At 44.4% G+C, this 14317-nt stretch overlaps 1 protein-coding gene across 7 annotated transcripts in view; it reads right to left on the bottom strand.

The window, feature by feature from the left end:
- Nucleotides 1-12876, bottom strand: part of PAM (peptidylglycine alpha-amidating monooxygenase) — a 122647-nt gene extending 109771 nt beyond the window's left edge. For all 7 annotated transcript variants that reach the window (XM_033164213.1, XM_033164214.1, XM_033164215.1 and 4 more), the window contains exon 1: nt 12812-12876. The gene's annotated coding sequence lies outside the window, so the exon portion shown is untranslated. The remainder of the gene's footprint in view (nt 1-12811) is intronic.
- Between the last annotated feature and the right edge of the window lie 1441 nt (nt 12877-14317).

The raw sequence follows: 14317 nt of genomic DNA, 5'->3' as shown, positions 1-14317 counted from the left end.
AACAAGCGAAATTATTCAGACTTTAGGACTGGGAAGAAATTACTCCATTTACATGAAAGGTCCCTTTAAACATTCATCAAATGCAAACTATGAATGTTAAGATCATGACCCTACTTTTAATTACAGCCATGAGGTAAGAGTTACATTCCTCCTGAAGCCAACTAACTGCCAGCAAGTCCCAAATGGCTGCTCAGATGCAATTTTCAGCCACTTCTTCACATTAGGCCAGAGGTGAAGAATCTCTAAGCCAGCACACTTCTGTCCAAAACCTTTTGGCCAAGCCACACCCAACTGCCCTTCAATCGATGCCATGCATGATGTCAGGTGTGGGGCTAGTAGAAACATGGCCAGGCCAAAAGGGGTTTCGCAAGCACCCCTGAAGCCCCTTGCACAGCACTTTGCAAGCCCTGACAATCAGCTGCTCATCGGGGTTTGTAAAATGGGATGCCATTGCCTACAGAGTTTGACTTCCAAGCATGTAGGCAAAATTGGGTAAGCCAACATCATTGTCATGTTATGTGAGTTACAGGTGGGCAGACTTGAGGGGAAGGATGTAGAAGATAAAGATCAGGCCTGCTGGCCACGTCCAATTCCCCATCCTGACTCTAGGCCTCCATATGCATGCAACAACATGTTCCTTGCTGGCCCCAATCTACAACATCCTCCAGTAACTGTTGCCTGGCTGCAATATAACCACAGGGGCAGATTTTAGTAATATGGCACCCTGAGTGAGGACAACATTTGGCACGCGTGCACACACACACACACACCACCTATATATTTCTTATTTTCATAATAATTCATTTTCTTTTTCTTTTGCAAGGCATGAGGAAATGTTGCAGAAATCTCTGGCTTTTGTGGGGGTGGGATGCAGCCCATCGTACACATCACTCATCACTGGCACCAAAAATGGATCCCCAGCCTACGCTAATAATAACAGTAAACTCAAGAATTGCATAAACAATACCAAAACATCAGCTGTATATGGATGACTGTCAGGGATTGCCTAGCTCCTTGAGAGGAGAGGGCGAGGGGAGGTCCTACTCAGGAGGAGAGCTGGGGCAGAGGTATTCCTTGTGAGGAGCGAGGGGAGAAAGGTCCTCCTCCCGAGGAAGAGGGGGACAGGAGGACTACTCGAGAGGAAGAGCTGGGAGGAGGTCCTGCTCACGAGGAGGGCAGGAAGAGAGGTCCTCCTCAGGAGGAGGACTGGGAGAGCAGCCCTTCACGAGAGGAAGTCTCTCTAAGTTACAAGGAACCCCAGCCACTTCTGTCCACGGACTCCTCCTCTAGCATTTCTCCTGAGGTCTCTCCAAGGGAGGAGGAGGTGCAAAGGCGTGGAGACTCTGGGCAAAGACCCAGCAACGCTAGCCAGAGAGGATCTGAGGAAGAGCTGCCGCTTCCGGCGCCAGCACAGCATCGGGGGTCAGGAGGCACCGCAGACGTTCTTTTAGGGTGCCGAAACTTTGGTGCTGGGCAGGAAACGGGAGAGTGGCACTTCCGGATTCTTCAAGCGACTGAGCGGTCATGTATGGAACTAGCTCTACACTGTAAATAGAAATGCACAATAAATCGTCTTTGTAACTGAAGGCTCTGTCGTTACTCATGAGCAACCCTGGGATCCTGACAGATGACAATAACTCATCACGATTAAACAAATGTGCGCGGGGGGGGGAGTGTATGGCCTTAATCTGTTAACCCTAAACCCTGCTAGATTTTTAATGCACAATATATTACAACAACAAATGTTAACATGAGAAATGTGGTAAATGCAACTAAGAATGCACTGCCCTTAAATTCAATAATGCCCGAGGCATTTTGAAATAAATATATAATACACTAGAAAATACCAAGCTACTGAATAATCAGAGTAAAAGCAAGAGTAAAATCAGATGAGGGACACAGGTGGCGCTGTGGGTTAAACCACAGAGCCTAGGGTTTGCTGATCAGAAGGTCGGCAGTTCAAATCCCTGTGATGGGGTGAGCTCCCGTTGCTCAGTCCCAGCTCCTGCCCACCTAGCAGTTCGAAAGCACGTCAAAAGTGCAAGTAGTTAAATACGTACCGCTCAGGCGGGAAGGTAAACGGCATTTCCGTGTGCTGCTCTGGTTCACCAGAAGCAGCTTTGTCATGCTGGCCACATGACCCAGAAGCTGTACGCCAGCTCTCTCGGCCAGTAACACGAGATGAGCACCGCAACCCCAGAGTTGGACAAGACTAGACCTTATGGTCAGGGGTCCCTTTACCTTTACCTAAAATCAGATGAGTGGACTCTTTATAAAATTTGTGAAAATAAAAAGGTCCCTCCCTTTCCACTAAAATGTATTAGGAAATATGCACAATCTTATCCTTATAAGTGAAAATGAGCAAATTTAAAGATATATTGATTCAAATTTGTCAGGACCTTCTTGAGCCCAATAAAGGTTTGGGGGGGGGCTGGATCTGACCCACACTGTGAGTTAGCTACTACTTCTCTACAGGTACAGATAAAAAGATAGAAGAAGGGGGGAATCTGTCACTACGCTTGAGTTATTTGAATAAAGGGTGGAACAAAGTATATAATGGATCTTATTTTTCGCTCCATAAGACGCACTTTTTTCCTCCTAAAAAGTATGGGGAAATATCTGTGAGTCTTATGGAGTGAATGGTGGTCCCTGGAGCTGAATTGCCCAGGGGCCAAAAGCAGATCGTGCTTTTTATTTTACAGAGAGAAAAGGGGGTGTTGAAAGGACCCGCTCAGCAGCTGATCAGCAAGAGATCAGGAGAAAACTTTTAGCTGATCCTCAAAAAACAGGGCTTTTCCCTTTGCAAAAAAAAGCTGCAAAACTTTTAGCTGATCCTCAAAAAATAGGGCTTTTAGAGGAGGGATTTCATGGGCTGAAGTCCAACAACATCTGTGGAACCACAGGTTGGACATTCGTGTTCTATACTTAGCAACTTCCAGAATTTAACACAAATGTAGAGAGTCATTTACTTCCTCAGAGCAACACGCAGAGATCAGTGGGAAGCAGGGCAGATGCAGGTGGTTTAACCAGAATTGACAGTGAAAATGGCCATACACATGCACCACCATGTAAAACCATGTTCCCTCCAGCCTGCCCAATAGTGATTCTGGTGGGAGTACAGAGTGCAGCAGCAGTCTATATATGCATCTCTGTGTACAAGGATCATGAAACAGGTTAGTATTTGTTTGGGAAAAACAAACGGTAGAGAAAATTTAGGAGGATAGCCAAAGTTCAAAAACAGTTGAGAAACAGCAAAATATTTATCCTACAAGGCCAACAAGTATGTGCTTAGTCATTATGATCACATCCCAATATTAGCAGAAGAGAAATATAATCTCAATAAACAAATACTGCAGTTAAAGCAAAATTCTGAAGATTAGTGTCTGCACCTGAATATAGCACAATACCCACCTGGATTTTATTGCTTGTAAACACTGGTCCCAGTAACACACAAGTAATTTTTCCTCGTCAAGAACCAGCCTTCCATTTTTGAAGCTGATTTGAGATATAATATCTAACAAATACTAAGCATTCATAGTTAAGAAAAAAGAAATGTACAATTACAGATTTACTTGGTCATAAGGCAATATGCTCCACCATTGAAGCATCCAGACAAATATCAAGGCAGGTTCAAGAGATGTGGGAGATCCCCTACTTGATTTTTTTTATTTGCTGGATATCACAAAATATTCAACTGACAGGGTTATACCTTTGTAGGGGTAAAGCTTAAGCTACAGGCCTGTACTATGCACCCCTTCCTTGAAGGACGTCTCCCAATATGAACTGAACCGGACCCTGCACTAATTATTTGAGGTCCTTCTTCATATGCTTCTTCCACAAGAGGTTCAAAGCGTGGCAACACAAGAATTGGCCCTTTCTGTGTTGCCTCCCCATTTGTGAAATGGTCTCCCCAGGAACACTTGCCTGATGCCTTCATTAGATAGCTTTAGGTGCCAGGCAAAAACATTCCTCTTCTCCCAGGCCTTAGTTTAATTAGCCAATCTATGGCCTTTTAAACTGGGAGTTGGGGGAGATTGTTTTGTTTATCATGTTATATATTTTTGTGTTTTATACTGTAAACCGCCCTGTGATCCAATTGTCAGGGATGGTTGGAGTCATAGTCCAGCAACATCTAGAAGGTTAAAAATTCCTTCAAGGAAAAGCAGTACAAATAAAGTTGTTGTAAACTGGCAAGAGAACACAATAGCTGCTTTTACAAATAGTCCTACAAAGTTTTAAACATGTATTGGAAAACAAACTATGCACAGAAACTGCTTCCAGCAAGAAATGACATCTGTCTTATACTAAAGAGTTTATAGTAAAAAAAAGTTTTATTATAAGTAGTTTAATAATAATAATAATATTGTCCATATATTGCTTCAATGGTTGGTTTGCTGTACTTTTATTCCATCTTTCGTTGTATTAACATGCTGTTCAACAGGCTGCTCACTGCTTTTGAGGCCTAGGAGCCCTAAAAAAGCAATATATAAATAAATCATATCATTAAACCTAACAACAGCGAGGATATTCTTGCCATAATGTTGTGATTTCATGCAAAGCTATGATTAGCCTGACATGGTAATAGCCGCAAGAAAGAGATAAAACTAGGAATCGTCAGCTGAGGAGGCGGGAGGGAGGAGGGGCAACTAACGGGTTCAGGGATTTGCTTCCACATGACAGCTGACTGGTACACAAGCAACAAGGGTTTGATAACAAGGGTATTGTGAGCTGAAGATTTAAAAATCTACCGGTAATCTAAAATTTGGCAAAGGATATATAAGGCTGATCCATTTTAGAACAAAGCTAGTAAGATTTTTGAGATAGCCCAGTCTCCATATCTGGTGCTGCTTTCCATGGTCTCAGCACCAGAAATGCGAAGAGTCAAGTGAGATTTTGATATAGAACCACAAACAGCACATATTCTGTATTAAACACTAATACTTGCAACTTTGGAGGTTTTTAAAAAAGTCAAACTTCAAACTCTCAAAGGATTCAGATGTTCAATATACTAGATTTTTAAAACATTGAGACCAGTCTAGTTTTGTTACCACTTGACCTCCTCTCCTAGTATGTCTATATAACATGTGAGATCTAGGGGAGTTCCTTTGTAGAACATAGCTTCACACACATTCATCCCATGCATATTTTAAGGCACTGGATGCATGATGAGCAACTCTGTTAGCCATATAAAATGGAACTTGACAAGAGCTCCAGGGGTTGAAAGATAACTGCCTCTCCACCTGTCTGGAGCATGTAATATTTAAGTCACAGCATTTCTTCTTGTAAGTACTTTCCCCGTCCTCAAACTGACATCAGATTGGCAGAAATAATCAGATGCTGCAAGGTTGACAGCTGACTGAAGTTGTACACCCTTGCACATCAGAAGCAAGAACACTACCCCAGGGCAGGCAAAGACCAGCAACAATGCAAAGCCAGCAACAGATTTACACAGCTGGATACCTACACAGATTACTCCACTCTCTAATTACTGCCTTACCTTTTGTTTTAGAGACAGTAAAATATTCAGTAAACTGAAGAAAACCAAATCATACTTATTGTGCATAAAGCACTTAGCAGCCACATTTGTTCCATAGGATGAGAAACAGCGAAATATGGTAAAACACCTTTTATGAGACCTAAAAGCCTAGCAATCAGCAACTGACACCCTTGGGCCAAAACTAGTCCCAAATGCAAATACAGTGGTATCTCGGGTTACGAATTTAATTCATTCTGGAGGTCCGTTGTTAACCCGAAACCGTTCTTAACCTGAGGCGCGCTTTCGCTAATGGGGCCTCCCGCTGCTGCCGCCGCACAATTTCCGTTCTCATCCTGGGGCAAAGTTCTCAACCTGAGGTACTACTTCCAGGTTAGCGGATTCTGTAACCCGAAGCATTTATAACCCGAAGCGTTTGTAACCCGAGGTACCACTGTACTGAGGAAGAAGGGGAATGGAGGAAGCAGCTGTTGTAACAGAGCTTGCTGGCAGAACCTTAAGAGGAAAGGCAGGTGCTTCCTTAAAGTCTCCTTCTACCTAATGACTAAGGAATGAGTTGTTTGAAATATTGCTGCCTTTCTAGCTACATACTGTTCTGAGCAGACCTAATTGTTCACATAACAGAGCAGGTTAAATTAGGGTGTCACAATAATTCAGCCAGGGATGCACAACAATGCAAACACCTGTTCAGTGTTAAACAATGAGCTCAACTGAGGCGGGTACAGTAGGGCCTCCTTGACTGGCCCTGCACTGGCTTGCAATTAACCCCTCCTCGATCTATTAAGGCATCTTCATTTCCTCAAGGACTCAAAGTTAGTAGGGGGGAGAGGATGAACAGGTAGAAAAGGCCTCCCTAAAGTCTGGAAGTAGCTGGCAGATGTTATGGCTGCAAATGTGCTTTAGTTCCTGCAATGGACCCATCTGGATTGTATTCCAACCCACAAGCCTTAGGAAGAAGAAGAAAATTATACTCTTCATGTCACTTGCATTTTGCTGTTTCAATTTCCCTCCCCCCCCCCCGCTGCTATACTCTCCTGCTCCCCAATACGAGCCTATTTTGACTTTGTTAAGGCTTAAGAAAGGGAGGGGATAGCAGGAAAGGCAGCTGCATTCCCTCCCTATCCCAGTTAGTCTCTCTTTGCAATCTGGATGGTGGTGGAGTAAACAAGCTCACAAAAGCACGAAGAAGAAGAGTTTGATTTGATATCCCACTTTATCACTACCCGAAGGAGCCTCAAAGCGGCTAACATTCTCCTTTCCCTTCCTCCCTCCCAACAAACACTCTGTGAGGTGAGTGGGGCTAAGAGACTTCAAAAAAGTGTGACTAGCCCAAGGAAACCCAGCAGCTGCATGTGGAGGAGCGGAGACATGAACCCGGTTGACAAGATTAGGAGTCTACCGCTCTTAACCACTACACCACATGATGATTTTGTGAAGATGCCTAGTCACCAAAAACTTCCCTCAATGTTTTCTGAATACTCTTAGGCTATAATCACCAAATCCCAATGGGATTGTGAGACAATCACAGTAGTGCTTGGCCATCGTGAGATTAAATTACTTTACAATAATTAAACCAGGCATGTGGAACTTGCAGCCCTCCATATGCTATTAAAACTCCAATCCCATCTGTGCCAAACAGGTATGAATGCAGCTGTAGTCCAACATCTGGAAGGCCACAGGTCCCAAATACCTGAAATAAACCTTTCAAAAATGCATAACTAATTGCTCAGGATACAGAAGCCTTCAGAGCCAAAACTTCCAGACAGAAAATGTGCAGCAAATGAAGATTTAATAACCTCAGAATTAGGCACTTCTTTCTTAGTTTTGCTCTGATGTCAGAGAGGTCTTGCAGAGCAGGCCACAGTTAAGGTATAACAAAACAACTGTGTAATATCTATATTACATTTGCTTTCAAACTCAAGCTCCTTAACACAGTCTGTTTTAAAGTGTGTGTTGCGGAATGCAGATTTTATAAGACTGTGGCACTCAGTTCTAAGAGTTTAATACTAAACAGACGTCTTATAGACCTATTAGCACATATTTATACAAATACTTGCATGGATTAAGAGAATCTGCTTAAACTCAAGGTGACCTGCTTGGCCAATAGGTCGAATCATCATCTTGATTAACAGGGATGCTAATAATGCTAGCCAAAGTCAATGGTAAGCGTGTATATGCAAACTAACAGCTTAAAGGAAGTCATAGATAAGAAGTTAGGATACCAGTTTAGAATGCCAAGCCCAAAACAAACAAACAAAACACCCAAGTACCGTATTAGAAAAACTGTAGCAGACAATAGTAAAACTAAAAAAAAAATGATGAAATTTTATGCCAACCACCACCAATGGGCACAAAATCTTTGTCAAAGAAAGAGTATTCATAGAGAACAAGTTACATATCGAGGGGTCCAAAATTGTTGTCTGTCCTAATGAAATCAACAAGGGCGATTGGCAGGTTCCTGCCCCGCCCACCTGGCCCAGGAAACCCCAAACAAGACAGACTTTCGTCTGGGAGAAACAGGTAGGGAGGTGCTCAGATGCAATAACCAAGAACGCCCTCCCATCCAACTTCCTATTAGCACTGATATAGAAAAAGACCTGCGTGCTCTTGTTAGTTTGGTTGCTCTGAAGCACAGTGCACTAGGCACTTCTCCAAGTAGCCAAATAGTTGCCCAGCAAGTCTTTCCCACAGGAAAGTATTGTGGGGCATTTGCTAGTCTAAGCTATGGCAAGACATACAGTACTGGGAAATGATCTCTCCGTTTTCCTCCCAACCTTGGAGCTGGGAGGAGACAGGGATTGATGTCCAAACATTGGGAGGATGAGGCTCCCCCTCCAACCTCTACAGCTTCCAACTTGGAAAGAAGACCAATTACAGTACTTGTTATGCTCACACAAGGGTGGTAGGATACTCTCCGTGACTTTATGCTGATTAGTAACAAATTTAATATACAGATAATTAAACCTTTATAAAACATATGGCATTATTCAGAATACGAGAACTCTGAAATACTTCAAATGTAGTTTCCATAGAAAGGAAGAGAAGTTGGGCTATGGCAATTCTTGGTGGACAGCACCCACCAGAGTTCAGGAAAGCATTGTAAATTCAAAAGTAGATCTGCCAGAATCAGCTAATGAGTCAGATAACATTTCTTCTCAGTGAAAGGCTGCAGGCTTTCCAAGCAGTCTATTACTCCCTCTGCCTTGCAGCTTACTAACTGTACTTCTCCTGCTCATGCCAGAGCAACGGTTCAGAGGAGAAGGCAAACAGGCACATAAAACACACAAGACCCAGATTATGTAGGCAAATGGACCACCAAATACTATCTGCAAGATGTATCATGGTCTGGCAAATAGATTCATAGCTAATGGAGGAACAGTGTTATATGGCCAGTAATTTCATGTTAAAATGCATTAGATTGTGAATGGGAATAGATAATTTGTTGTTATACTCTCCCTGAGGAAGAGTTTGTTTTGCGAAAGGTGTGCACAGATTTAAGAATAACATGTTGCCATTTTTGACAATCCTGGATTATTATTTCCTGTTGTATGCTAGCGCTGTTGCCTCTTTTTTGCTCTACATGAACTGAGTGAGATAATGTCCCAGCATGAACTAACAAATAAAGAGCTCCCATGACAACTTGGATTTGGAAATGTCTCAAGAAAGGCAGAAAATACCCAGTCCACAGCAAAGCTGTGCTGAGCACCTTATTCAAGCCTTCTGCATACCCCCCCAAAAAACACACACATTTATTTAGGATCCAAAAAGCACAAAAGCCTATTGCTCTACTCCTTTTGGTGCAGCCAGCTGACCAATTTCAATATTCCACATTTAAGAGTTATAATTCTCTATCAGTCCACTGCCCCAACTGATAGGCTCATAGGTTCACACCCGACTCATAATAAATTCTGAAATATCATCAGCTTTCCTGTGAATCCCCTTCCGTTCCCCTCACTAAGCTGCCTCCACAGTACTAAATTCAATGCTGGCAAACTGGACATCAAAGCAGCCCAATCAGTGGCAAGGCACTCACATTCATAAACATTCTGATAATTGCTTCATACAAAACAGCTAACCATATGGAATATGGTTCAGGTTTTGTGGGAAGTTTTGACATTTTGGAAGTAATGTAAGTTTTACCACTACCAGAACTTTCATCTGTTTATATTCTATAGTGCTGTACTCTATAGTGCTTTGGGAAGTGTAAGAGAATAGGTTCCTGCCCAATGAGTTTACAGTGTATAATTCAACACAGGAGAAAACACAGGTAAAGAGGAAAATGGAAATAAGAGTGAACAAAGGAGAATACATGTTTATTCCAGTTCCAGATACTATCCAATTCTACTACAGTTTTCCACTAATTAGCCAGATTTATTTTATGGTACCTATTTAATCTTACTCAGAGATTTATAATCTCTGAGATTAAAAATAAATAAATCTCTGGGTCACATAAAACCAGAACAAATCACCCTAATCTTTTTCTATTCAGTAGTGCAATGAAATTTGTGAAGTTGTATTCTAAAACATTCCATAGAACTTTGATAAAAATAAATAAAATCTTGTCCTATTATCAGTAACTGTTAGCACGCCTGTGACTTCTATACTCTTTCGCAACCTGTTAAAATAAGGGGGGGGGGAGAGAGAGAGAGAGAGGAGACCAGCACCTTGTGTGAGAAAGCAGCTAATTTTGAAGGTAGTATAAGTTCCTGTTATCCTCCAATTCTAAAACACTTTTCAGTTCAATTAGCCTAGGAGTAAGTAATGTTCAGTTCAGGAAATTAGTATGAGTCAATATTGCTTAGGCCTCAATCCTAACCCTTCAGCATGAGTAAGCCCCTTTGACTTCAATGGGACTAACTTTTGGGTAGATTTGTAATGTTAGTCTCTTAAACACAAAAGCTTGGCTTGATCAAACATTTTAAAATTAGAAACTAATTGTTCAGTGCTAGCATGGTTTCAGTTGGTCTTCATTTCCAATTTTCCAGCCCTGATGTGGTTAGTAGCACACCAATCAAAAATGGAAAAAGAGTCTGCATGTTTGCAGAATTAAAACCACAGTTATTTGTATACACATGAATGCAATAGATTTAAAGGGATTTTGTATATTTGCCTTGAGGCCAAGCACTCTCTCCCTCCCTCCCTCCCTCCCTCTCTCCCACACACCTACCCCTCAGCAGCTTATACTTGTCAAGGTTTCAATGAACATTAATTGCAAAAGTAGTCCCCAGCGTGGCCTGAAACCAAACACACTGCAGTTCTGATAAATTGAAAGTGGCATATTAAGAAGCATTTTATCATAGATCACTGAGTTTGACACTACTGGGGTCAGCATCCAAATTCAGTTGTACCCCCCAACAAAGGTGGGTCTGCAGCACCCACTCTCATTTATTTTGTTTGAGTTTAGCTGTGCTTAAGAGAAAGAGAAAGATTAAGAATAGTGAGGTGACAAAAACAGAGTAACAAGTAGGTGAGGGCGATGAAGAGAAAAAGAAGGGATGTACTTAGCAAAAATAATGCAAAGTGGTACCATGTTAGAAGCTGGTGTAAAGTCATGTTCTGGCTCTGGAAAGATTTAACCCTCAAGTTACCACACCCTATTGTATTTAAGCCTAAATACATGTAACTGAAATAACTGCACATTATTCCTGTAAGCATCCCTGCTTCCTCTCCCCTGCTTCTGCTGTTGTGACTTTTAGACTGCAAGCTCCTTGGGGCAGAAAACAGTTTTCTAGTCTCCTGTAAAGCAGGAGTGGTTGACCCATGCCCCCCAATGTTGCTGAACTACAATGACCGTAGGCAGCATGGCCAATGGTAAGAAATAATGCAAAGCTGTAACAACTGGAGGACCACAGGTAATCCGCCCCTGCCATAAAGCACCATGCGCAACAATGGTGCACTTCAATAAATAATAGGAGTGATAGTTTATGAAGACTACTGAGGTAGATGATGAAAGTCACATGCATTACTTCCCCACAGGTTGATAATATTTGTGCAATTTAGTTAAGATAGCTGTTATGGTGCATTTGTAGATTGAAGGCTCTCTTCGTATAGCATTCTTTGCAAAAACTAACAAGCATGCCCTGTGTATAATGAAAAACACTCCAAAGCGTCCAGCAGCCTTTTATTCTTTTGAACAGCAGCAGTTTTAGGATTAATCGGAGGCGGCATGGGAAACTTTTAAAAGGAAAGCACAGCCTTTCACTTCCCGGCTTCCTTACCAAATTGTGGGGGGAAGGAGAGAAACACTCACAGTGTGAGCAATAACGCTGGTCCTCCTGTCTCTTCAGTGGGTCGGAAATAACCGATTAAATCTTAATGCGTGAAGTCAGAAACTTCAAAAAAATAAAGACAACATAGAAGACCGCGTAGGGGAAGGATAGAGAAAAGGGACAGCTGAGTGTGTGCAAGCGATAAACCCCTACGAAGAAGAAAAAAAGGGGGGGGGGGAATTGTTGTCTACTGAAGAGATCTTTAACTCCCTCGCCAGCCGCTACCAAAAAAGGATTATTATTTCCCCAGGGAAACCGCTTTTCTTTCCCCGATGATGCAGCAGACGCTCTCTCCTCCTGGTCCAGACACAATATCTTTAAAAGCATCTCCCGAAACAACCATAACCACTAGACAGGACAGGAGGGGGAAATGGAGCAGCAACATGGGCAAATACACATAAACACGCCGTGAATCTCCGAGGAAGCTGCCAGCTCTTTGGCGGCCTCCGAGCGGGTCGCTCCTCTTTTCGCCCAGACTCGATCCTGTCGTTGCCCATTGACGGCGGCAGCGCCCAAGTTGGCTCCAGTCAGCTACCTCCGGACGGCCACCGTCCAAGAAAGGCACCGCGGGGCGGGAAAGCGGCGGGGAGAGGAAGGAGAAAAAGTTGCTCAACAGCAAAACAAGAAGAAGCTGCAGCAATAGCTATAGCAGCAGCAGCAGCAGCAGCCGAGATCCCTCCCTCTCTGCCGGGGAAAAGCAGGCGAGGAAAAGCACACGCAGCAGCGCGCACGCCGCCGCCGAAAGCGGAGGGAAGGCGGGCAGAGGCAGGTGCCCAGCTGGGACCCCCCACACACTCGGCGGGAGTCCAGGAAGGAAGAGGGAAACGAAGTCGGCGGAGTTTGCTGGCGAGCGGACAGCTCGGGGCGACCCCTCGCTGAGGAGAAATGTGCCCCGACGGGGGGCGGCAGGAGCGTCCGCCCGTCCGTCCGGGCGACGGAAACAACTTGCCTTCCTCCTCCCCTCAGTGACTCCGACGGCGAGGGAGGTCGAAGCCCCCTTTTTTTTCCTGTGCCCTTTCCCCCCCCCTACTCCACCCCGGCTACTCACCCGCGCTCCGAAGGCCGCTCGCCTCAAGTGTCGTCCGGCGACCAAGGCTGGGGCTCTTTTCTCCCTCCCCTCACCGACTCGCCCAAGCGGCCGCGGCTGCCTCGCTGACGCCGTGAGGAGCGAGAGGAGCTTCGGCCCGCCCCCCGTCCCTCCCCCGGAGCCCGCCAGGCCCGCCCTCGCGCCCTCCCACAGCCCGCGCGCGAAGCTCCGTCTCTCGAAGGGGGAAAAAAAAAAAACACCCCAAAAAGGCCGCGAGCGGAGGAAGCTTTTGTTTTGCTGAGGCGCGCAAGGCTTGGAAGCCTGACAGGGAAAAAAAGCCCCCGTGGGCGGCAGAAAGGCGGCGAGCTCCGAGGAGGCCTTTCCCCCCTCCCTTTCCCCTCCTTTTATTTTATTTTTTGCTGTGGAGGGAGATAAGTGCACACAGTAGGGCAAAGGCTGCGGCGTCGGCGTGCCCTGAGTGTCCCCCTGCTCTTCCCAGGGATAAGGACAAGGAGGGGGAAGAAGGAACTGCTATTATTAAGAAGGAACTGCTCCGTATAGCCTAGGACCTCTTTTCAAAGGCGACGACAAATCCGCCGCCGCCACCCCCCAAATGACAAAAATCCCCTCCTCCCATCCATGACAGAATTTTCTACATACGAAGTGAGGGTGTATAGCATGGTGGCCTCGTGTAAAACTGTGTGACGGTGCCAAATCGTGGCTTATCACACTGTAACCAAGTTGGTGTGCTTGACTGGGTCGTGCTAATATTGCTGCTTCCTTTTTACCAGGTAGATGCGGGAATGTTGCCAAGTTTCAGGTGGTCCTTGGCCCTTTACCACATCACCAGATGTAATGTTGGCATTGGTAAACCTGGCCCAAAGTGCAAATGGAGGAGAGCTCGGGGTGGCTAGAGAGCGGCGCCAACGCCAATGCAGGTTCAATCCTCGTAAGAGACAGCTGCCCATTCCTGCGTTGCGAGGGGTTATATTAGATTATCTTCAGGCTCGCTTCCAACTCTATGGTTCTATGAAAATCCCTCTTCTGAAGCTAGTATTTTCTTGTGGGAGTGCACCTCTCCATGCTGGACCTCTCTTAAGAGGTGTTTGTGCTCCTATGTAGTTGGCCCTGAGTATTATCATATGCGTAAAGGTGAGCTTCTGCAGCCTCATCATTTCATAAATAACACTGTAGTGATAATAACCTGGTTTTTCTTATGGCATCACAAAACTGTACTGTGCATTCTCTCAGTCATCATTCTCTCAGTCTTACCAGAAGATGCTCCTTATATTCATAGAATCATATTACTGTAGAGTTGGAAGGAGGCATGAGTGCAACCTCCTGCAATGCAGAAATCTTTTGTCCAAACCCAGGACCCTGTCTACCAACTGAGCTGTCCTAGGTCTTGGTTATTCTACATCCAGTGCGCTCCCACTGCTAGTTTGGGAAGTACACAAGTTCGCCGCCATCCACATATATATATATACAGTGTCTATTGCTGTTTCTTATGAAAGATTGTGTTTTGAT

Source organism: Lacerta agilis, chromosome 11 (assembly GCF_009819535.1).
Source record: "Lacerta agilis isolate rLacAgi1 chromosome 11, rLacAgi1.pri, whole genome shotgun sequence".
Classification (NCBI taxonomy): Eukaryota; Metazoa; Chordata; class Lepidosauria; order Squamata; family Lacertidae; genus Lacerta; species Lacerta agilis.
The sequence above is the reverse complement of the archived record's forward strand: the minus strand, read 5'-3'. Positions and strand labels throughout refer to the sequence as shown.